We start from the raw sequence: 20,437 nt of genomic DNA, 5'->3' as shown, positions 1-20,437 counted from the left end.
CTCCACTCTAACCACTAGCCCCTCCACTCTAACCACTAGGATACCTACCGCCTCTACACTCTAACCACTAGGATACCCTGCCGCCCTCCACTCTAACCACTAGGATACCCTGCCGCCCTCCACTCTAACCACTAGGCTACCCTGCCGCCCCTCCACTCTAACCACTAGGATACCCTGCCGCCCCTCCACTCTAACCACTAGGATACCCTGCCGCCCTCCACTCTAACCACTAGGATACCCTGCCGCCCCTCCACTCTAACCACTAGGATACCCTACCGCCTCTACACTCTAACCACTAGGATACCCTGCCGCCCTCCACTCTAACCACTAGGATACCCTGCCGCCCTCCACTCTAACCACTATGCTACCCTGCCGCCCCTCCACTCTAACCACTAGGATACCCTGCCGCCCCTCCACTCTAACCACTAGGATACCCTGCCGCCCCTCCACTCTAACCACTAGGATACCTACCGCCTCTACACTCTAACCACTAGGATACCCTGCCGCCCCTCCACTCTAACCACTAGGATACCTACCGCCTCTACACTCTAACCACTAGGATACCCTGCCGCCCCTCCACTCTAACCACTAGGATACCTACCGCCTCTACACTCTAACCACTAGGATACCCTACCGCCCCTCCACTCTAACCACTAGGATACCCTACCGCCTCTACACTCTAACCACTAGGATACCCTACCGCCCCTCCACTCTAACCACTAGGATACCTACCGCCTCTACACTCTAACCACTAGGATACCCTGCCGCCCCTCCACTCTAACCACTAGGATACCCTACCTCCTCTACACTCTAACCACTAGGATACCCTACCGCCCCTCCACTCTAACCACTAGGATACCCTACCGCCTCTACACTCTAACCACTAGGATACCCTACCGCCCCTCCACTCTAACCACTAGGATACCTACCGCCTCTACACTCTAACCACTAGGATACCCTGCCGCCCCTCCACTCTAACCACTAGGATACCCTACCGCCTCTACACTCTAACCACTAGGATACCCTACCGCCTCTACACTCTAACCACTAGGATACCTACCGCCCCTCCACTCTAACCACTAGGATACCCTGCCACCCCTCCACTCTAACCACTAGGATACCTACCGCCTCTACACTCTAACCACTAGGATACCCTGCCGCCTCTACACTCTAACCACTAGGATACCCTACCGCCCCTCCACTCTAACCACTAGGATACCTACCGCCTCTACACTCTAACCACTAGGATACCCTGCCGCCCCTCCACTCTAACCACTAGGATACCCTGCCGCCCCTCCACTCTAACCACTAGGCTACCCTACCACCCCCACTCTAACCACTAGGATACCTACCGCCTCTACACTCTAACCACTAGGATACCCTGCCGCCCCTCCACTCTAACCACTAGGATACCTACCGCCCCTCCACTCTAACCACTAGGCTACCCTACCGCCCCTCCACTCTAACCACTAGGATACCTACCGCCCCTCCACTCTAACCACTAGGATACCTACCGCCTCTACACTCTAACCACTAGGATACCCTGCCGCCCCGATTATTGATCAAGAAAAAAAGAATTTGGAGACAGTAAATAAAAACTAATACGTTTCATTAAATATTTTCTGTTCATTTGACAGACGTAGGTTTATATATATATATATTTATACAGTGCTCATTTTAGCCTAACCAAAATGTTTTGCCAACTTCAATGTGTTGTCTCTCTTTAGAAGTTTTGCTTTTGATAGCAACACCAAGAGTTCCCGTTAGGACTCAACCTTTATGAGCTCTCCCAACAAGCTTAACCTCTGCTGCCTTGCAGATAACAGGTAACCTCTGTGTGCAACCTGTATAGACTTAGACACAGATTTACGGGTACTAAGCGTTTTCATAAGGTGCAAGCTAGATAGCCTTTGGTCCAGATTTACTTAGCATTTACACCAATCTTCTGCATGTACCTAATGTCTTACTCTTTCCTTCTATATTAGCTTTTTGTTCCGTCCTCAATGTTTAAGCCCCTTACGCTGAGTAAACCTGGGCCTAGGTATTACCACTGAAGATGCAACACAAATGATAATACTCACGCTTTCAACAGCAATCATGATCCCAATCCTAGCAGAAAAGAGAAAACAAACTGCTTGAAAAATCCAAATCAGGCTTTAGCCATACTCTCCCCAATACACACTGTGACCAAATTAACGAGCAAACAAGTGATCAGAGGACAGAAGGAAGTCTTGGTTGGAGGACCTCCCTCTGAGGCCTCTCCTGGCTGCTACCTGCTAATCGGATCTCTCCCTCTCTCACTCCCTCTATCCCTCCCTCTCTCACTCCCTCTATCCCTCTCTCTCTCCTCCGTCCCAGTAAGGCCTATTCTTGTCATTACCTGCTAATCGGGTCTCTATCTCTTCCCCTCCACACTCTCTCTCTCTCTCTCCCTCTCTCTCCTTTTCCCTCTCTTTCTCCCCCCTTACCGTTACCTGCTAATCTGGTCATCACGTGATAGCAGGTGAATGACATAATGTAAAACCTCTCTAATCTCTTACCTCCCGATCGCTACCAAATCCTGCTAAGGCTTTGGGAAGACAAATGACCACACTTCACCTTTGCATAAAGCCAGGGATGACAAACTTAGACGTTTTCAACAGAACACCGCGTTCACAATGAGGCAGTAGGCTTAATCGTTCGCCTTTAGCCTACCCTGTCTAGATGACCAACATCAGAAATCTGGACTGGAGTAGAGAATGAGCTGCAGTGTCAGTGAAATGTAAATAAGGTCATCTTCAGAGTGACTTCAGAGAAGCTTCAGAGAGACTTCAGAGAGACTTCAGAGAGACTTCAGGGAGGCTTCAGAGAGACTTCAGAGAGACTTCAGAGAGACTTCAGAGAGGCTTCAGAGAGACGTCAGAGTGACTTCAGAGAGACTTCAGAGAGACTTCAGAGAGACTTTAGAGAGACTTCAGAGAGGCTTCAGAGTTAATCCAGAGAGACTTCAGAGAGGCTTCAGAGAGACGTCAGAGAGACTTCAGAGAGACTTCAGAGAGACTGCAGAGAGACTTCAGAGAGACTCGAGAGAGACTTCAGAGAGACTTCAGAGAGGCTTCAGAGAGACGTCAGAGAGACTTCAGAGAGACTTCAGAGAGACTTCAGAGAGACTTCAGAGAGACTTTAGAGAGACTTCAGAGTTAATCCAGAGAGACTTCAGAGAGACTTTAGAGAGACTTGAGGGGACATGGAGCCCTAGAGACGAATCACAATCCTGCTGTGGGGACATGGAGCCATAGAGACTAATCACAATCCTGCTGTGGGGACATGGAGCCATAGAGACGAATCACAATCCTGCTGTGGGGACATGGAGCCATAGAGACTAATCACAATCCTGCTGTGGGGACATGGAGCCATAGAGACTAATCACAATCCTGCTGTGGGGACATGGAGCCATAGAGACTAATCACAATCCTGCAGCGGGGACATGGAGCCCTAGAGACGAATCACAATCCTGCTGTGGGGTCATGGAGCCCTACATTAGGTGGCCCTGTGGAATTATTTACAATCAACTGTACCACTTGAAGGAATAATAAACCCATTTCTCTTTAGTTAGGTTTCATATGTATCGCAAGAAAACAGTAAGATAAGCTAAACACACTGGGTAATAACACAGTAATAATATTACGCACTACTTCCCTATAAATGAATAGTAATAGTGACACAAGTCACTTCCTGGTTTGTCTGCCAGGGAGCTGGATTGATAGGCTGTGACCAGGGGATTGTAAATACAGGGTTTAACAACACCATACTGGGAGGATTACGATGATACTAAAGGGGGTGCTTAGGAAGAACCTCTAGTCATGGTGAGACAAGGATGGGCTCTCAATCTCTTGATTCCTAATGACACATGAATGTAAAAGCAGGTCCAAATATGAATGGATGTTCATCTACCCTATAGTGATGAAAAGACAGGGTTGGCTTCTCCATTCCTCCATCTCGGATTATGCAAAGGATTAGAATGAATACTGTTGAAGTCAGAAGTTTACATACACTGAGGTTGGAGTCATTAAAACTACATTTTTCAACCACTCCACAAATTTTTTGTTAAACAAACTATTGTTTTGGCAAGTCGGTTAGGACATCTACTTTGTTCATGACACAAGTCATTTTTTCCAATCTGTTTAAAGACAGATTATTTCATTATAATTCACTGTATCACAATTCCAGTCGGACAGAAGTTTACATACACTAAGTTGACTGGACTGTGCCTTTAAACAGCTTGGAAAATTCCAGAAAATATCATGGCTTCAGAAGCTTTTGATAGGCTAACTGAAATCATTTGAGTCAATTGTAGGTGTACCTGTGGATGTATTTCAAGGCCTACCTTCAAACTCAGTGCCTCTTTGCTTGACACCATGGGAATATCAAAAGAAATCAGCCAAGACTTGTAGACCTCCACAAGTCTAGTTCATCCTTGGGAGCAAATTCCAAACGCCTGAAGGTACCACGTTCATCTGTACAAACGATAGCACGCAAGTATTAACACCATGGGATCACGCAGCCATCATATCGCTCAGGAAGGCGACGTGTTCTGTCTCCTAGAGATGAACGTACTTTGGTGCGGAAAGTGCAAATCAATCCCAGAAAAACAAAGGACCTTGTGAAGATGCTGGAGGAATCTGGTACAAAAGTATCTATATCCACAGTGAAACAAGTCCTATATCGACATAACCTGAAAGACCACTCAGCAAGGAAGAAGCCACTGCTCCAAAACCGCCAATAAAAAGCCAGACTACGGTTTGCAACTGCACATGGGGACAAAGATCGACTGGTGCACTTCACAAAGTAGATGGCATCACTAGGAAGAACAATGACATGGATATATTGAAGCAACATCTCAAGACATCAGTCAGGAAGTTAAAGCTTGGCTGAAAATGGGTCTTCCAAATGTACAATGACCACAAGCTTACTTCCAAAGTGGCTTAAGGACAACAAAGTCAAGGTATTGGAGTGGCCAACACAAAGCCCTGACCTCAATACTATAGACAATTTGTGGGCAGAACTGAAAAGGTGTGTGCGAGCAAGGAGGCCTACAAACCTGTCTCAGTTACACCAGCTCTGTCAGGAGGAATAGGCCAAAATTCACCCAATTTATTTCGGGAAGCTTGTGGAAGGCTACCCGAAACGTTTGACCCAAGTTAAACAATTTAAAGGCAATGACCCAAGTGAAACAATTTAAAGGCAATGCTACCGAATACTAATTGAGTGTATGTAAACTTCTGACTCACTAGGAATGTGATGAAAGAAATAAAAGCTGAAATAAATAATTCTCGCAACTATTATTCTGACATTTCACATTCTTAAAATAAAGTGGTGATCCTAACGGATCTAAAACAGGGAGTTTTTACTCGGATTAAATGTCAGGATTTGTGAAAAACTGTTGATGAAAATTCAACTTCCTGTTCCAAGAATGAGAGGACGCCATCCCCACGTTAAAAGGACAAGATCACCAACAGATCTAAGCCAACCTCAGCGTGAGCTCTGGTTGAACGACAAAAACCGAATGAAATTAACATAGAATTTCAACGTGAAGATGACGATCAACACGCCGTAAGGATTAATTTCGACTATACCAGCCAGAATATAGCATGAGCTTAAAGTATGGCAACATAGAATGAACTTTGAACTCTTATTCACTAAAGAAGTGATACCTGCTAGCCGTTGCGTTAGCAACTGCAGCTGTAAACGTGGGCTAGGAGAGGACGGACAACGGATCCATTCTACCACGCTCCAGTTGACCACTCGACATTCTTCAGATGACAAGAGATCCATGCTGGACAACTATGACCAATCTACCGAAGTGCAGCTCAGAGTAAATATTTGTTGCATTTACCTTTTCCAAATGGGCGGTTATTTAGAATGCATAAGGTTCTGTGTTTACGATAGCATAGCTGCCTAAGCCCGATAGAGACACAACATCCTTTTGTTCCTCAGTCTTCCCGCTCTTTCATTCAAAACCCAACCCCCTTTCTTTGTGTAACCAGCGGTCATATCTGTTCCGTCCGCTAGGGACGTTTTCCTTTATGACATAATTTGTAATCAATGTATGATCCATTCTGTGTATATGTAATTACGTGTGATTATTTAGGTATTGAGTAAATAAATAATTAAACAACATTTTGGATTGCTGATTCAACTTGTTAGCCAGGGTTTGTGAAGATATCCAAGAATTTACAACTTTCAGATGAGACTGAATAAAGTGACGATTAAATATTGACTGCTACTGATGTAATAGATTACTAGGTCTTTAAGAGTTTATTCTGAAGATAACAGCTCCATAAACATTATTTTGTGGTGCCCTGACTATCTAGTTAATTACATTTACCTGATTAGCTTAACCAGGTAATATTAATTACAGAGAAATGATTTTATAGAATAGCATGTCATATCACTTAATCCGGCATTGCCAAAGACACGACAACTTTAAAACATGAATGTCAGTCAATGCGGAAAATTGTCTGCTCAGTGAAACGACCTGTCCTGATTTGTCATAGACACTTGATAAAAAAATTGAATGAGCAAGCCTTCCTTCATGACCTGACTTTTGTAAATTGGTATATAATTAAAATCAGCTCAATCAACGCTTCATTAGCAGTGAATCTGTTGTTTTCATTATTTTATACCTTATTAGATATGTCAGTAAACTATAATCTAACTAACAGTACTCAAAGACAAATGTCACTTCACCACTACAGTAAGAGGCCAACGTCGAGAATTAACTGAATAAGTCATTTAACTAATTGAATAAGTAGACAAACCTCTGCCATTCAAGCGGTTGCATCACAGAGAAAAGACAGCCTACATGTGACTAGCAGACAGGTTTAACTGTTACCCTAACCAGCAGGAACACCTTTCTCTATAACCCTAACTAGCAAGGAACACCTTTCTCTATAACCCTAACTAGCAGGAACACCTCTCTCTATAACCGTAACCAGCAGGAACACCTTTCTCTATAACCCTAACTAGCAGGAACATCTCTCTCTATAAACCTAACCAGCAGGAACACCTCTCTCTATAACCCTCACCAGCAGGAACACCTTTCTCTATAACCCTAACTAGCAGGAACACCTCTCTCTATAACCCTAACAAGCAGGAACACCTCTCTCTATAACCCTAACTAGCAGGAACATCTCTCTCTATAACCCTAACTAGCAGGAACACCTCTCTCTATAAACCTAACCAGCAGGAACACCTCTCTCTATAAACCTAACTAGCAGGAACACCTCTCACTATAACCCTAACCAGCAGGAACACCTCTCTCTATAACCCTAACTAGCAGGAACACCTCTCTCTATAACCCTAACCAGCAGGAACACCTCTCTCTATCACCCTAACTAGCAGGAACACCTCTCTCTATAACCCTAACTAGCAGGAACACCTCTCTCTATAACCCTCACCAGCAGGAACACCTCTCTCTATAACCCTAACAAGCAGGAACACCTCTCTCTATAACCCTAACTAGCAGGAACATCTCTCTCTATAACCCTAACTAGCAGGAACACCTCTCTCTATAAACCTAACCAGCAGGAACACCTCTCTCTATAAACCTAACTAGCAGGAACACCTCTCACTATAACCCTAACCAGCAGGAACACCTCTCTCTATAACCCTAACCAGCAGGGACACCTCTCTCTATAACCCTAACCAGCAGGAACACCTCTCTCTATAACCCTAACTAGCAGGAACACCTCTCTCTATAACCCTAACCAGCAGGAACACCTCTCTCTGTAACCCTAACTAGCAGGAACTCTCTCTCTATAACCCTAACTAAGGAACACCTCTCTCTATCACCCTAACTAGCAGGAACACCTCTCTCTATAACCCTAACTAGCAGGAACACCTCTCTCTATAACCCTAACCAGCAGGAACACTTTTCTCATATTGTGCTACTGGCCTTAGACGATTGAAGTTCAACATGAAACCTAGACGTAGCCTAGTAGGTTCACGTTAGCTAGCTAACTTAGCTGGTTCATTGTTGCCCTTGCGAGGAAGTTGGGCTAGATATCGTTTTAGCTAAAAAAACAAAACTAAAAGTGTACAGAGCCATAGACCGTTTTTCCAACATGAAAGGAAGGAGGACGACAGGAGGACAGCATTGGCGTTCAATTAGTCTACAAGTCAATTGGAGGTGTCCCTGTGGATGTATTTTTCAAGGCCTACCTTCACACTCAGTGCCTCTTTGCTTGACATCATGGGAAAATCAAAAGAAATCAGCCAAGACCTCAGAAAAAAAATTGCAGACCTCCAAAAGTCTGGTTCATTCTTGGGAGAAATTTCCAAATGCCTGAATGTACCATGTTCATCTCTACAAACAATAGTACGCAAGTATAAACACCATGGGACCATGCAGCCGTCATACCGCTCAGGAAGGAGACACGTTCTGTCTCCTAGAGATGAATGTACTTTTGCGCAAAAAGTGCAAATCAATCCCAGAACAACAGCAAAGGACCATGTGAAGATGCTGGAGGAAACAGGTACAGAAGTATCTATATCCACAGTAAAATGTGTCTTATATCGACATAACCTGAAAGGTCGATCAGCAAGGAAGAAGCCACTGCTCCAAAACTGCCATAAAAAAAAGCTAGACTATGGTTTGCAACTGTACATGGGGACAAAGATCATACTTTTTGGAGAAATGTCCTCTGGTCTGATGAAACAAAAATAAAACTGTTTGGCCATAATGACCATTGTTGTGTTTGGAGAACAAAGGGGGGGCTTGCAAGCTGAAATACACCATCCCAACTGTGTAGCACAGGGGTTTGCAGCATCATGTTGTGGGGGGGCTTTGCTGCAGGAGGGACTGGTGAACTTCACAAAATAGATGGCATAATGAGGAATGACAATTATGTGGATATACTGAAGCAACATCTCAAGACAGGGAGTTAAAGCTTGGTCGCAAATGACTCTTCCAAATGGACAATGACCCCAAGCTTTCTTCCTGCTGTTTCAAAATGGTTTAAGGACAACAAAGTCAAGGTAATGGGCCAAAATTCACCCATCTTATATCACACATTATGCCATATATATATATATATGTATCACAAAAGTGAGTACACCCCTCACATTTTTGATTTCTGAAGAAATGAAACTTTGCTACAATGCAAAGTAGTGAGTGTACAGCTTGTATAACAGTGTAAATTTGCTGTCCCTTCAAAATAACTCAACACACAGCCATTAATGTTGAAACCGCTGGTAACAAAAGTGAGTACACCCCTAGGTTTAGATGTAGGGGAGGAGATGGGATAAATAATAGTTTTCAAGCCTCGAGAGGATTGTGTATGTTTACCATTCAGAGTATGGATGAGTAAGACAAAAGATTTGGAGGTATGTGTAGGTCCCAGGCGCACCGGTTGGAGTGTGTCGAGAACTGCAGCGCTGCTGGGTTTTTCACGCTCAACAATTTCTCATGTGTATCGAGAATGGTCCACCACCCAAAGAACATCCAGCCAACATGACACAACTGTGGGAAGCATTGGGAGCCAACATGGGCCAGCATCCCTGTGGAACGCTTTCAACACCTTTTAGAGTCAACATGGGCCAGCATCCCTGTGGAACGCTTTCGACACCTTTTAGAGTCAACATGGGCCAGCATCCCTGTGGAACGCTTTCGACACCTTTTAGAGTCAACATGGGCCAGCATCCCTGTGGAACGCTTTCGACACCTTTTAGAGTCAACATGGGCCAGCATCCCTGTGGAACGCTTTCAACACCTTTTAGCGTCCTTGACCCGACGAATTGAAGCTGTTCTGGAGTGCAACTCAATATTAGGATGATGTTCTTAATGTTTTTGTCCGCTCAGTGTAAATATCAGGTCACCTCTTAATCCAATAAGACCATTTACACAATCCCACTACACAATACGGTGTTAGAGCAGTGTGCATCTTCACTGTGAGTCTTTAATAAACCCCTTAGAGTCTTAATTAACGTAATCACTAACAATCACCAGCTAAATCTGTCTGTTTAAGCTAGCTATTTTTGCAAGGGCTGCTGCGTGTCAATCCATCGCATCTGTCGATGTTGGCCTTCAGCGTCTGCCGTGGAAAAGTGGCAGAACTACAGCATTGTTTGTCCGACCAGGAGACATCCAGAAAATTGGTTCTCACACGAGAAGTCGATACCGCCACGTGTCAATTACTTTCCGTAGCGTTCGGCCGTTTGGGCTACAAACTATACTGAACAAAATTATCAATGCAACAGTGCAATAATTTCAAAGATTTTACTGAGAGCAAGGAGCAACATAGCTCTATACGGTAGCAACATAGCTCCATATTGTAGCAACATAGCTCTATATTGTAGCAACATAGCTCTATATTGTAGCAACATAGCTCTAAATTGAAGCAACATAGCTCTATACTGTAGCAACATAGCTCTACATAGCTCTATATTGTAGCAACATAGCTCTATATTGTAGCAACATAGCTCTATATTGTAGCAACATAGCTCTAAATTGTAGCAACATAGCTCTATACTGTAGCAACATAGCTCTACATAGCTCTATATTGTAGCAACATAGCTCTATATTGTAGCAAAATAGCTCTATATTGTAGCAACATAGCTCTAAATTTGAGCAACATAGCTCTATACTGTAGCAACATAGCTCTACATAGCTCTATATTGTAGCAACATAGCTCCATATTGTAGCAACATAGCTCTATATTGTAGCATCATAGCTCTAAATTATAGCAACATAGCTCTATACTGTAGCAACATAGCTCTAAATTGTAGCAACATAGCTCTATACTGTAGCAACATAGCTCTACATAGCTCTATATTGTAGCAACATAGCTCCATATTGTAGCAACATAGCTCCATACTGTAGCAACATAGCTCTATATTGTAGCAAAATAACTCTATATTGTATCAACATAGCTCTATACTGTAGCAACATAGCTCCATACTGTAGCAACATAGCTCTATATTGTAGCAACATAGCTCTATACTGTAGCAACATAGCTCCATATTGTAGCAACATAGCTCCATGTTGTAGCAACATAGCTCCATATTGTAGCAACATAGCTCCATGTTGTAGCAACATCTGCATTTTTGAGGACTGCTATATTTTACACCACATTGGTGTTTTATTTCAGTTGGAAAATCAAAACATTGAGCTAATTCTACATACAGCAACATAGCTCTATACTGTAGCAATATAGCTCTATACTGTAGCAACATAACTCTATATTTTAGCAATATAGCTCTATATTGTAGCAACATAGCTCTATACTGTAGCAACATAGCTCTATATTGTAGCAACATAGCTCTATACTGTAGCAACATAACTCTATATTTTAGCAATATAGCTCTATATTGTAGCAACATAGCTCTATACTGTAGCAACATAGCTCTATATTGTAGCAACATAGCTCTATACTGTAGCAACATAGCTCTATACTGTAGCAACATAGCTCCATATTGTAGCAATATAGCTCTATATTGTAGCAACATAGCTCCATACTGTAGCAATATTTCTCTATATTGTAGCAACATAGCTCTATACTGTAGCAACATATCTCTATACTGTAGCAACATAGCTCCATATTGTAGCAATATAGCTCTATATTGTAGCAACATAGCTCCATATTGTAGCAACATAGCTCTATATTGTAGCAACATAACTCTATACTGTAGCAATATAGCTCTATACTGTAGCAACATAAATCTATACTGTAGCAACATAGCTCTATATTGTAGCAACATAGCTCTATATTGTAGCAACATAGCTCCATACTGTAGCAACATAAATCTATACTGTAGCAACATAGCTCTATATTGTAGCAACATAACTCTATACTGTGGCAACATACTGTAGCTCCATGTTGTAGCAACATAGCTCCATGTTGTAGCAACATAGCTCCATGTTGTAGCAACATAGCTCTATACTGTAGCAACATAGCTCTATATTGTAGCAACATAGCTCTATATTGTAGCAACATAACTCTATACTGTAGCAACATAGCTCCATGTTGTAGCAACATAGCTCCATATTGTAGCAACATAGCTCTATACTGTAGCAACCTAACTCTATATTGTAGCAACATAGCTCTATACTGTAGCAACATAGCTCTATATTGTAGCAACCTAGCTCTATATTGTAGCAACATAACTCTATACTGTAGCAACATAACTCTATACTGTAGCAACATAACTCTATATTGTAGCAACATAGCTCTATACTGTAGCAACATAACTCTATACTGTAGCAACATAGCTCTATACTGTAGCAACATAGCTCTATACTGTAGCAACATCTGCATTTTTGAGGACTGTGATATTTTAAGCCACATTGGTGTTTTATTTCAGTTGAAAAAACAAAACATTGAGCTAATTCTATATACAGTAATGAATGGCATCATCAGCTTTTTTTAAAAAGACTGAATTACAAAAGGTGTAGGATGGGTTTTGATCTGCTGATGCTTAAACAATGAGATACAACACTGTGGGTAACAAGATTTGGTAGAGGAAAACTGGTGCTTATGTCTGTGTGTTTGACAAAGAAAGAGAGAGAGAGAAAGAGAGAGGGGGTGGGAGAGGGAGAGAGAGAGAGAGAGAGAGAGAGAGAGAGAGAGAGAGAGAGAGAGAGAGATGGGGATGAGAGAGAGAGGAGAGATAGAGATTGGGGGGTGATGAGAGAGGGGGGGAGTGAGAGAGAGAGGGGAGAGAGAGAGTGAAAGATAGAGAGAGAGAGAGAGTGTTTTCTCCCAGTGATCTTGCCTGCCAACATGAAGACTTCTGACAAAGGAAGCATCTTTTGGAGGCTGACAAATCCTATTAGCAGGATCTAGAGTCTTTCTAACGGAACACGGAACAAGGAACAGACTCTTCAGAGGGTTCTAGTAGTTCCATGGATTACGGATTATCATCATTCACATTCTGACGACTGTTCTGTATCTGTATACCGTGCGTCAGCATTAAAACAAAAGGCCTTGCTAACAGCAGACAAATGAGGAAGAAAGTCAACGCCTCCTAATCACTACCTACTGTATCATGTGTTGATGTAGACTCAAGCTTGTTGAAGTGTGATGTCTTAGAAAAACAAGTTGAACCCCATTGCAATTTCCTCTTGCCATTTTTCCAGCCAAAAGAGAGGAGTCACAAAAAGCACAAATAGAGATAAAATGAATCACTAACCTTTGATGATCTTCATCAGATGACACTCATAGGACTTCATGTTACACAATATATGTATGTTTTTTTTGATAAAGTTCATATTTATATCCAAAAATCTGAGTTTACATTGGCACGTTCACTAGTTCCAAATACATCCAGTGATTTTGCATAGCCACATCGATTAAACAGAAATACTCATCATAAATGTAGATGAAAATACAAGTGTTACACATGGAATTATAGATATACCTCTCCCAAATGCAAAAGCTGTGTCAGATTTCAAAAAAAAATTCTGGAAAAAGCAATCCATAATCTGAGAACAGCGTTCAGAATTTTTATTTTTTATTCGCCATGTAGGAGTCAACAGAAATCAGAAATAACATAAAAAATATTCCCTTACCTTTGATGATCTTCATCGGAATGTACTCCCAGGAATCCCAGTTCCACCATAAAGTGTTTGATTTGTTCGATAATGTCCATTATTTATGTCCAAGTAGCAACTTTTGTACACAAATCCAAACGCACGTTCAGATCCAGCCGAGCGTCAGACAAAAAGTTTTAAAAAAGTTAAATTACAGGTCGTAGAAACATTTCAAACATCAAAGGTATACTTCAACTATGACAGACAAAATGAGAAAACAAATCCAGAAAATCACATGTAGGATTTTTAATGAATTTATTTGCATATTATGGTGGAAAATAAGTATTTGGTCACCTACAAACAAACAAGATTTCTCGCTCTCACAGACCTGTAACTTCTTCTTTAAGAGGCTCCTCTGTCCTCCACTCGTTACCTGTATTAATGGCACCTGTTTGAACTTGTTATCAGTATAAAAGACACCTGTCCACAACCTCAAACAGTCACACTCCAAACTCCACTATGGCCAAGACCAAAGAGCTGTCAAAGGACACCAGAAACAAAATTGTAGACCTGCACCAGGCTGGGAAGACTGAATCTACAATAGGTAATCAGCTTGGTTTGAAGAAATCAACTGAGGGAGCAATTATTAGAAAATGGAAGACATACAAGACCACTGAAAATCTCCCTCGATCCGGGGCTCTACGCAAGATCTCACCCCGTGGGGTCAAAATGATCACAAGAACGGTGAGCAAAAATCCCAGAACCACACGGGGGGACCTAGTGAATGACCTGCAGAGAGCTGGGACCAAAGTAACAAAGCCTAACAGCAGTAACACACTTCGCCGCCAGGGACTCAAATCCTGCAGTGCCAGACGTGTCCCCCTGCTTAAGCCAGTACTTGTCCAGGCCCGTCTGAAGTTTGCTAGAGAGCATTTGGATGATGCAGAAGAAGACTGGGAGAATGTCATATGGTCAGATGAAACCAGAACTTTTTGGTAAAAACTCAACTCGTCGTGTTTGGAGGACAAAGAATGCTGAGTTACATCCAAAGAACACCATACCTACTGTGAAGCATGGGGGTGGAAACATCATGCTTTGGGGCAGTTTTTCTGCAAAGGACCAGGACGACTGTAAAGGAAAGAATGAATTTGGCCATGTATCGTGCGATTTTGAGTGAAAACCTCCTTCCATCAGCAAGGGCATTGAAGATGAAACGCGGCTGGGTCTTTCAGCATGACAATGATCCCAAACACACCGCCCGGGCAACGAAGCAGTGGCTTAGTAAGAAGCATTTCAAGGTCCTGGAGTGGCCTAGCCAGTCTCCTTATCTCAACCCCATAGAAAATCTTTGGAGGGAGTTGAAAGTTCGTGTTGCCCAGCAACAGCCCCAAAACATCACTGCTCTAGAGGAGATCTGCATGGAGGAATGGGCCAAAATACCAGCGACAGTGTGTGAAAACCTTGTGAAGACTTACAGAAAACGTTTGACCTCTGTCATTGCCAACAAAGGGTATATAACAAAGTTTTGAGATAAACTTTTGTTAATGACCAAATACTTATTTTCCACCATAATTTGCAAATAAATTCATTAAAAATCAACAAGGTGATTTTCTGGATTTCTTATTCTCATTTTGTCTGTCATAGTTGAAGTGTACCTATGAGGAAAATTACAGGCCTCTCTCATCTTTTTTTAAGTGGGAGAACTTGCAAAATTGGTGGCAGCCTAAGTACTTTTTGCCCAAATGTAACTCCAGGGACAGGCAGTATGAATCATATGGTTGGAGTGACCTAACTCTAGGGACAGGTTGGAGTGACCTATCTCCAGGGACAGACAGTATGAATCATCTGTTGGGAGTGACCTAACTCTATGGACAGGCAGTATGAATCATCTGGTGGGAGTGACCTAACTCTATGGAAAGGCAGTATGAATCATCTGGTGGGAGTGACCTAACTCTAGAGACAGACAGTATGAATCATCTGGTTGGAGTGACCTAACTCTAGAGACAGACAGTATGAATCATCTGGTTGGAGTGACCTAACTCTAGAGACAGGCAGTATGAATCATCTGGTTGGAGAGACCTTACTCTAGGGACAGGTTGGAATGACATAACTCTAGGGACAGGCAGTATGAATCATCTAGTTGGAGTGACCTAACTCTAGGGACAGGCTGGAGTGACCTAACTCTAGGGACAGGTTGGAGTGACCTAACTCTAGGGACAGGAAGTGTGAATCATCTGGTTGGAGTGACCTAACTCTAGGGACAGGTTGGAGTGACCAAACTCTAGGGACAGATTGGAGTGACCTAACTCTAGGGACAGGTTGGAGTTACCTAACTCTAGGGACAGGCATTATGAATCATCTGGTTGGAGTGACCTAACTATAGGGACAGGTTGGAGTCACCTATCTCCAGGGACAGGCAGTATGAATCATCTGGTTGGAGTGACCTAACTATAGGGACAGGTTGGAGTCACCTATCACCAGGGACAGGGAGTATGAATCATCTGGTTGGAGTGACCTAACTCTAGGACAGGTTGGAGTCACCTATCTCCAGGGACAGGGAGTATGAATCATCTGGTTGGAGTGGCTTTACTCTAGAGACAGACAGTATGAATCATTTGGTGGGAGTGACCTAACTCTAGGGACAGGCTGTATGAATCATCTGGTGGGATTGACGTAACTCTAGAGACAGACAGTATGAATCATCTGGTTGGAGTGACCTAACTCTAGGGACAGGTTGGAGTGACCTAACTCTAGGGACAGGTTGGAGTGACCTAACTCTAGAGACAGGCAGTATGAATCATCTGGTTGGAGTGACCTAACTATAGGGACCTAACTCTATGAACAGGTTGGAGTCACCTATCTCCAGGGAGTGGTTGGAGTGGCTTAACTCTAGAGACAGTCAGTAGGAATCATCTGGTTGGAGTGACCTAACTATAGGGACAGGTTGGAGTCACCTATCTCCAGGGACAGGCCGTATGAATCATCTGGTTGGAGTGACCTAACTATAGGGACAGGTTGGAGTGACCTAACTCTAGGGACAGGTTGGAGTGACCTAACTATAGGGACAGGTTGGAGTCACCTATCTCCAGGGACAGGGAGTATGAATCATCTGGTTTAAGTGACCTAACTCTAGGGACCGGTTGGAGTGACCTAACTATAGGGACAGGTTGGAGTCACCTATCTCCAGGGACAGGCCGTATGAATCATCTGGTTTAAGTGACCTAACTCTAGGGACCGGTTGGAGAGACCTAACTCTAGGGACCGGTTGGAGTGACCTAACTCTAGGGACAGGTTGAAATGACCTAACTCTAGGGACAGGTTGGAGTGACCTAACTCTAGGGACAGGTTGAAATGACCTAACTCTAGGGACAGGTTGGAGTGACCTAACTCTAGGGACAGGTTGGAGTGACCTAACTCGATGAACAGGTTGGAGTCACCTATCTCCAGGGACAGGCAGTATGAATCATCTGGTTTGAGTGACCTAACTCTAGGGACAGGTTGGAGTGACCTAACTCTAGGGACAGGTTGGAGTGACCTAACTCTTGGGACAGGTTGGAGTTACCTAACTCTATGAACAGGCAGTATGAATCCTCTGGGTGGAGTGACCTAACTCTAGTGACAGTCAGTATGAATCATCTGGTGCTATGTGATACAGGACGTGAGCCTGAGCAGGAAGAGAAGAGATTCCTTCAACCTCAGACATCAACAACATACGTCATGTTCCACACATACAGAGATAACCATGTATATAAGCACACACACACACACACACACACACACACACACACACACACACACACACACACACACACACACACACACACACACACACACACACACACACACACACACACACACACACACACACACACACACACGCTAACAGACACACACACACTAACAGACACACACACACACACACACACACACACACACACGCTAACAGACACACACACACTAACAGACACACACACACTAACAGACACACACACAAATACACACACAAACACACACACACACACACACACACACACACAGCTCTTTCTCAACCTCCCCGTTGGTGGGGTGTGGTGGTGGGAGGGAAGATGGAAACAAAAGCCAGTCCAGTCGTCAAGGACACCTGCTACTGTTCCTCCCTAACGCTGCTGTAGAGTCAACACCGGTTCCGTCCCAAACAGCACCCCATTCCCTATATAGTGCACTACTTTTATGAGCAGGGACCATAGGAACTCTGATCAAAAGAAGCATACTTTGTAGGGAATAAGGAACCATTTGGGATGCATGTTTATGATCAAAGCTGAGGAAACTCTTTGTGTCTCGGGTAACGTTAGTACATCTCCACAGGAACACTGGAGGAGATCAGTTGTTTTCTCTCCTTCTGTAGGATTTGACTTCATTCGTCAGTCATCATAGCTTTTTGCGTGTACATACTTGCATGAACATACTTGCGTGTACATACTTACATGAACATACTTGCGTGTACATACTTACATGTACATACTTACGTGTACATACTTACGTGTACATACTTACATACTTACGTGTACATACTTGAGTGTACATACTTACATACTTACATGTACATACTTGAGTGTACATACTTACATGAACATACTTGCGTGTACATACTTACATGTACATACTTACGTGTACATACTTACGTGTACATACTTACATACTTACGTGTACATACTTGCCTTTGGAAACATAAAAAGCTACGATGCCTGAAGAATGAAGTCGGTTCATTCATTAACATTTAGTTGTATTGTACTTCTATTAAAAAGAGGTTCCATTGTAGGACTGAGGAAATATATAGTAGTTTACGTGCACTTATGATGTGTGAGGAGTGGTACAAGACAGAACACTAGTAGTGGTACTAGACAGAACACTAGTAGTTGTACTAGACAGAACACTAGCAATGGTACAAGACAGAACACTAGCAATGGTACAAGACAGAACACTAGTAGTGGTACAAGACAGAACACTAGTAGTGGTACTAGACAGAACACTAGTAGTGGTACTAGACAGAACACTAGTAGTTGTACTAGACAGAACACTAGCAATGGTACTAGACAGAACACTAGCAATGGTACTAGACAGAACACTAGTAGTGGTACTAGACAGAACACTAGTAGTTGTACTAGACAGAACACTAGCAATGGTACTAGACAGAACACTAGTAGTGGTACTAGACAGAACACTAGCAATGGTACAAGACAGAACACTAGCAATGGTACAAGACAGAACACTAGTAGTGGTACAAGACAGAACACTAGTAGTGGTACTAGACAGAACACTAGTAGTGGTACTAGACAGAACACTAGTAGTTGTACTAGACAGAACACTAGCAATGGTACTAGACAGAACACTAGCAATGGTACTAGACAGAACACTAGTAGTGGTACTAGACAGAACACTAGTAGTTGTACTAGACAGAACACTAGCAATGGTACTAGACAGAACACTAGTAGTGGTACTAGACAGAACACTAGTAGTTGTACTAGACAGAACACTTGTAGTGGTACTAGACAGAACACTTGTAGTGGTACAAGACAGAACACTAGTAGTTGTACAAGACAGAACACTTGTAGTGGTACTAGACAGAACACTAGTAGTGGTACTAGACAGAACACTAGTAGTGGTACTAGACAGAACACTAGCAGTGGTACTAGACAGAACACTAGTAGTGGTACTAGACAGAACACTTGTAGTGGTACTAGACAGAACACTAGTAGTGGTACTAGACAGAACACTAGCAGTGGTACTAGACAGAACACTAGTAGTTGTACTAGACAGAACACTAGCAATGGTACAAGACAGAACACTAGCAATGGTACAAGACAGAACACTAGTAGTGGTACAAGACAGAACACTAGTAGTGGTACTAGACAGAACACTAGTAGTTGTACTAGACAGAACACTAGCAATGGTACTAGACAGAACACTAGCAATGGTACAAGACAGAACACTAGTAGTGGTACAAGACAGAACACTAGTAGTGGTACTAGACAGAACACTAGTAGTGGTACTAGACAGAACACTACCAGTGGTACTAGACAGAACACTAGTAGTGGTACTAGACAGAACACTAGTAGTTGTACAAGACAGAACACTTGTAGTGGTACTAGACAGAACACTAGTAGTGGTACAAGACAGAACACTAGTAGTTGTACAAGACAGAACACTTGTAGTGGTACTAGACAGAACACTAGTAGTTGTACAAGACAGAACACTAGTAGTTGTACAAGACAGAACACTTGTAGTGGTACTAGACAGAACACTAGTAGTGGTACTAGACAGAACACTTGTAGTGGTACTAGACAGAACACTAGTAGTTGTACAAGACAGAACACTTGTAGTGGTACTAGACAGAACACTAGTAGTGGTACTAGACAGAACACTAGTAGTGGTACTAGACAGAACACTAATAGTTGTACAAGACAGAACACTTGTAGTGGTACTAGACAGAACACTAGTAGTGGTACAAGACAGAACACTAGTAGTTGTAGTAGACAGAACACTAGTAGTTGTACAAGACAGAACACTTGTAGTGGTACTAGACAGAACACTAGTAGTGGTACTAGACAGAACAATAGCAGTGACACTAGACAGAACACTAGCAGTGGTACTAGACAGAACACTAGTAGTGGTACAAGACAGAACACTAGCAGTGGTACTAGACAGAACACTAGTAGTTGTACAAGACAGAACACTAGTAGTGACACTAGACAGAACACTTGTAGTGGTACAAGACAGAACACTAGTAGTTGTACAAGACAGAACACTTGTAGTGGTACTAGACAGAACACTAGTTGTGGTACTAGACAAAACACTAGCAGTGGTACTAGACAGAACACTAGCAGTGGTACTAGACAGAGCACTAGTAGTGGTACTAGACAGAACACTAGTAGTGGTACTAGACAGAAC

At 42.9% G+C, this 20,437-nt stretch overlaps 1 protein-coding gene across 1 annotated transcript in view; it reads right to left on the bottom strand.

Moving 5' to 3' along the window:
• LOC115107513 (retinitis pigmentosa 1-like 1 protein) overlaps positions 1-2,207 on the bottom strand; it is a 52,977-nt gene extending 50,770 nt beyond the window's left edge. Inside the window, exon 1 of the mRNA XM_065008561.1 lies at positions 2,082-2,207. The gene's annotated coding sequence lies outside the window, so the exon portion shown is untranslated. The remainder of the gene's footprint in view (positions 1-2,081) is intronic.
• Positions 2,208-20,437: the final 18,230 nt, after the last annotated feature.

The sequence above is a fragment of the Oncorhynchus nerka genome, linkage group LG24 (genome assembly GCF_034236695.1).
Source record: "Oncorhynchus nerka isolate Pitt River linkage group LG24, Oner_Uvic_2.0, whole genome shotgun sequence".
NCBI classification, from domain to species: domain Eukaryota; kingdom Metazoa; phylum Chordata; class Actinopteri; order Salmoniformes; family Salmonidae; genus Oncorhynchus; species Oncorhynchus nerka.
This window is presented reverse-complemented; position numbering and strand designations above follow the sequence as displayed.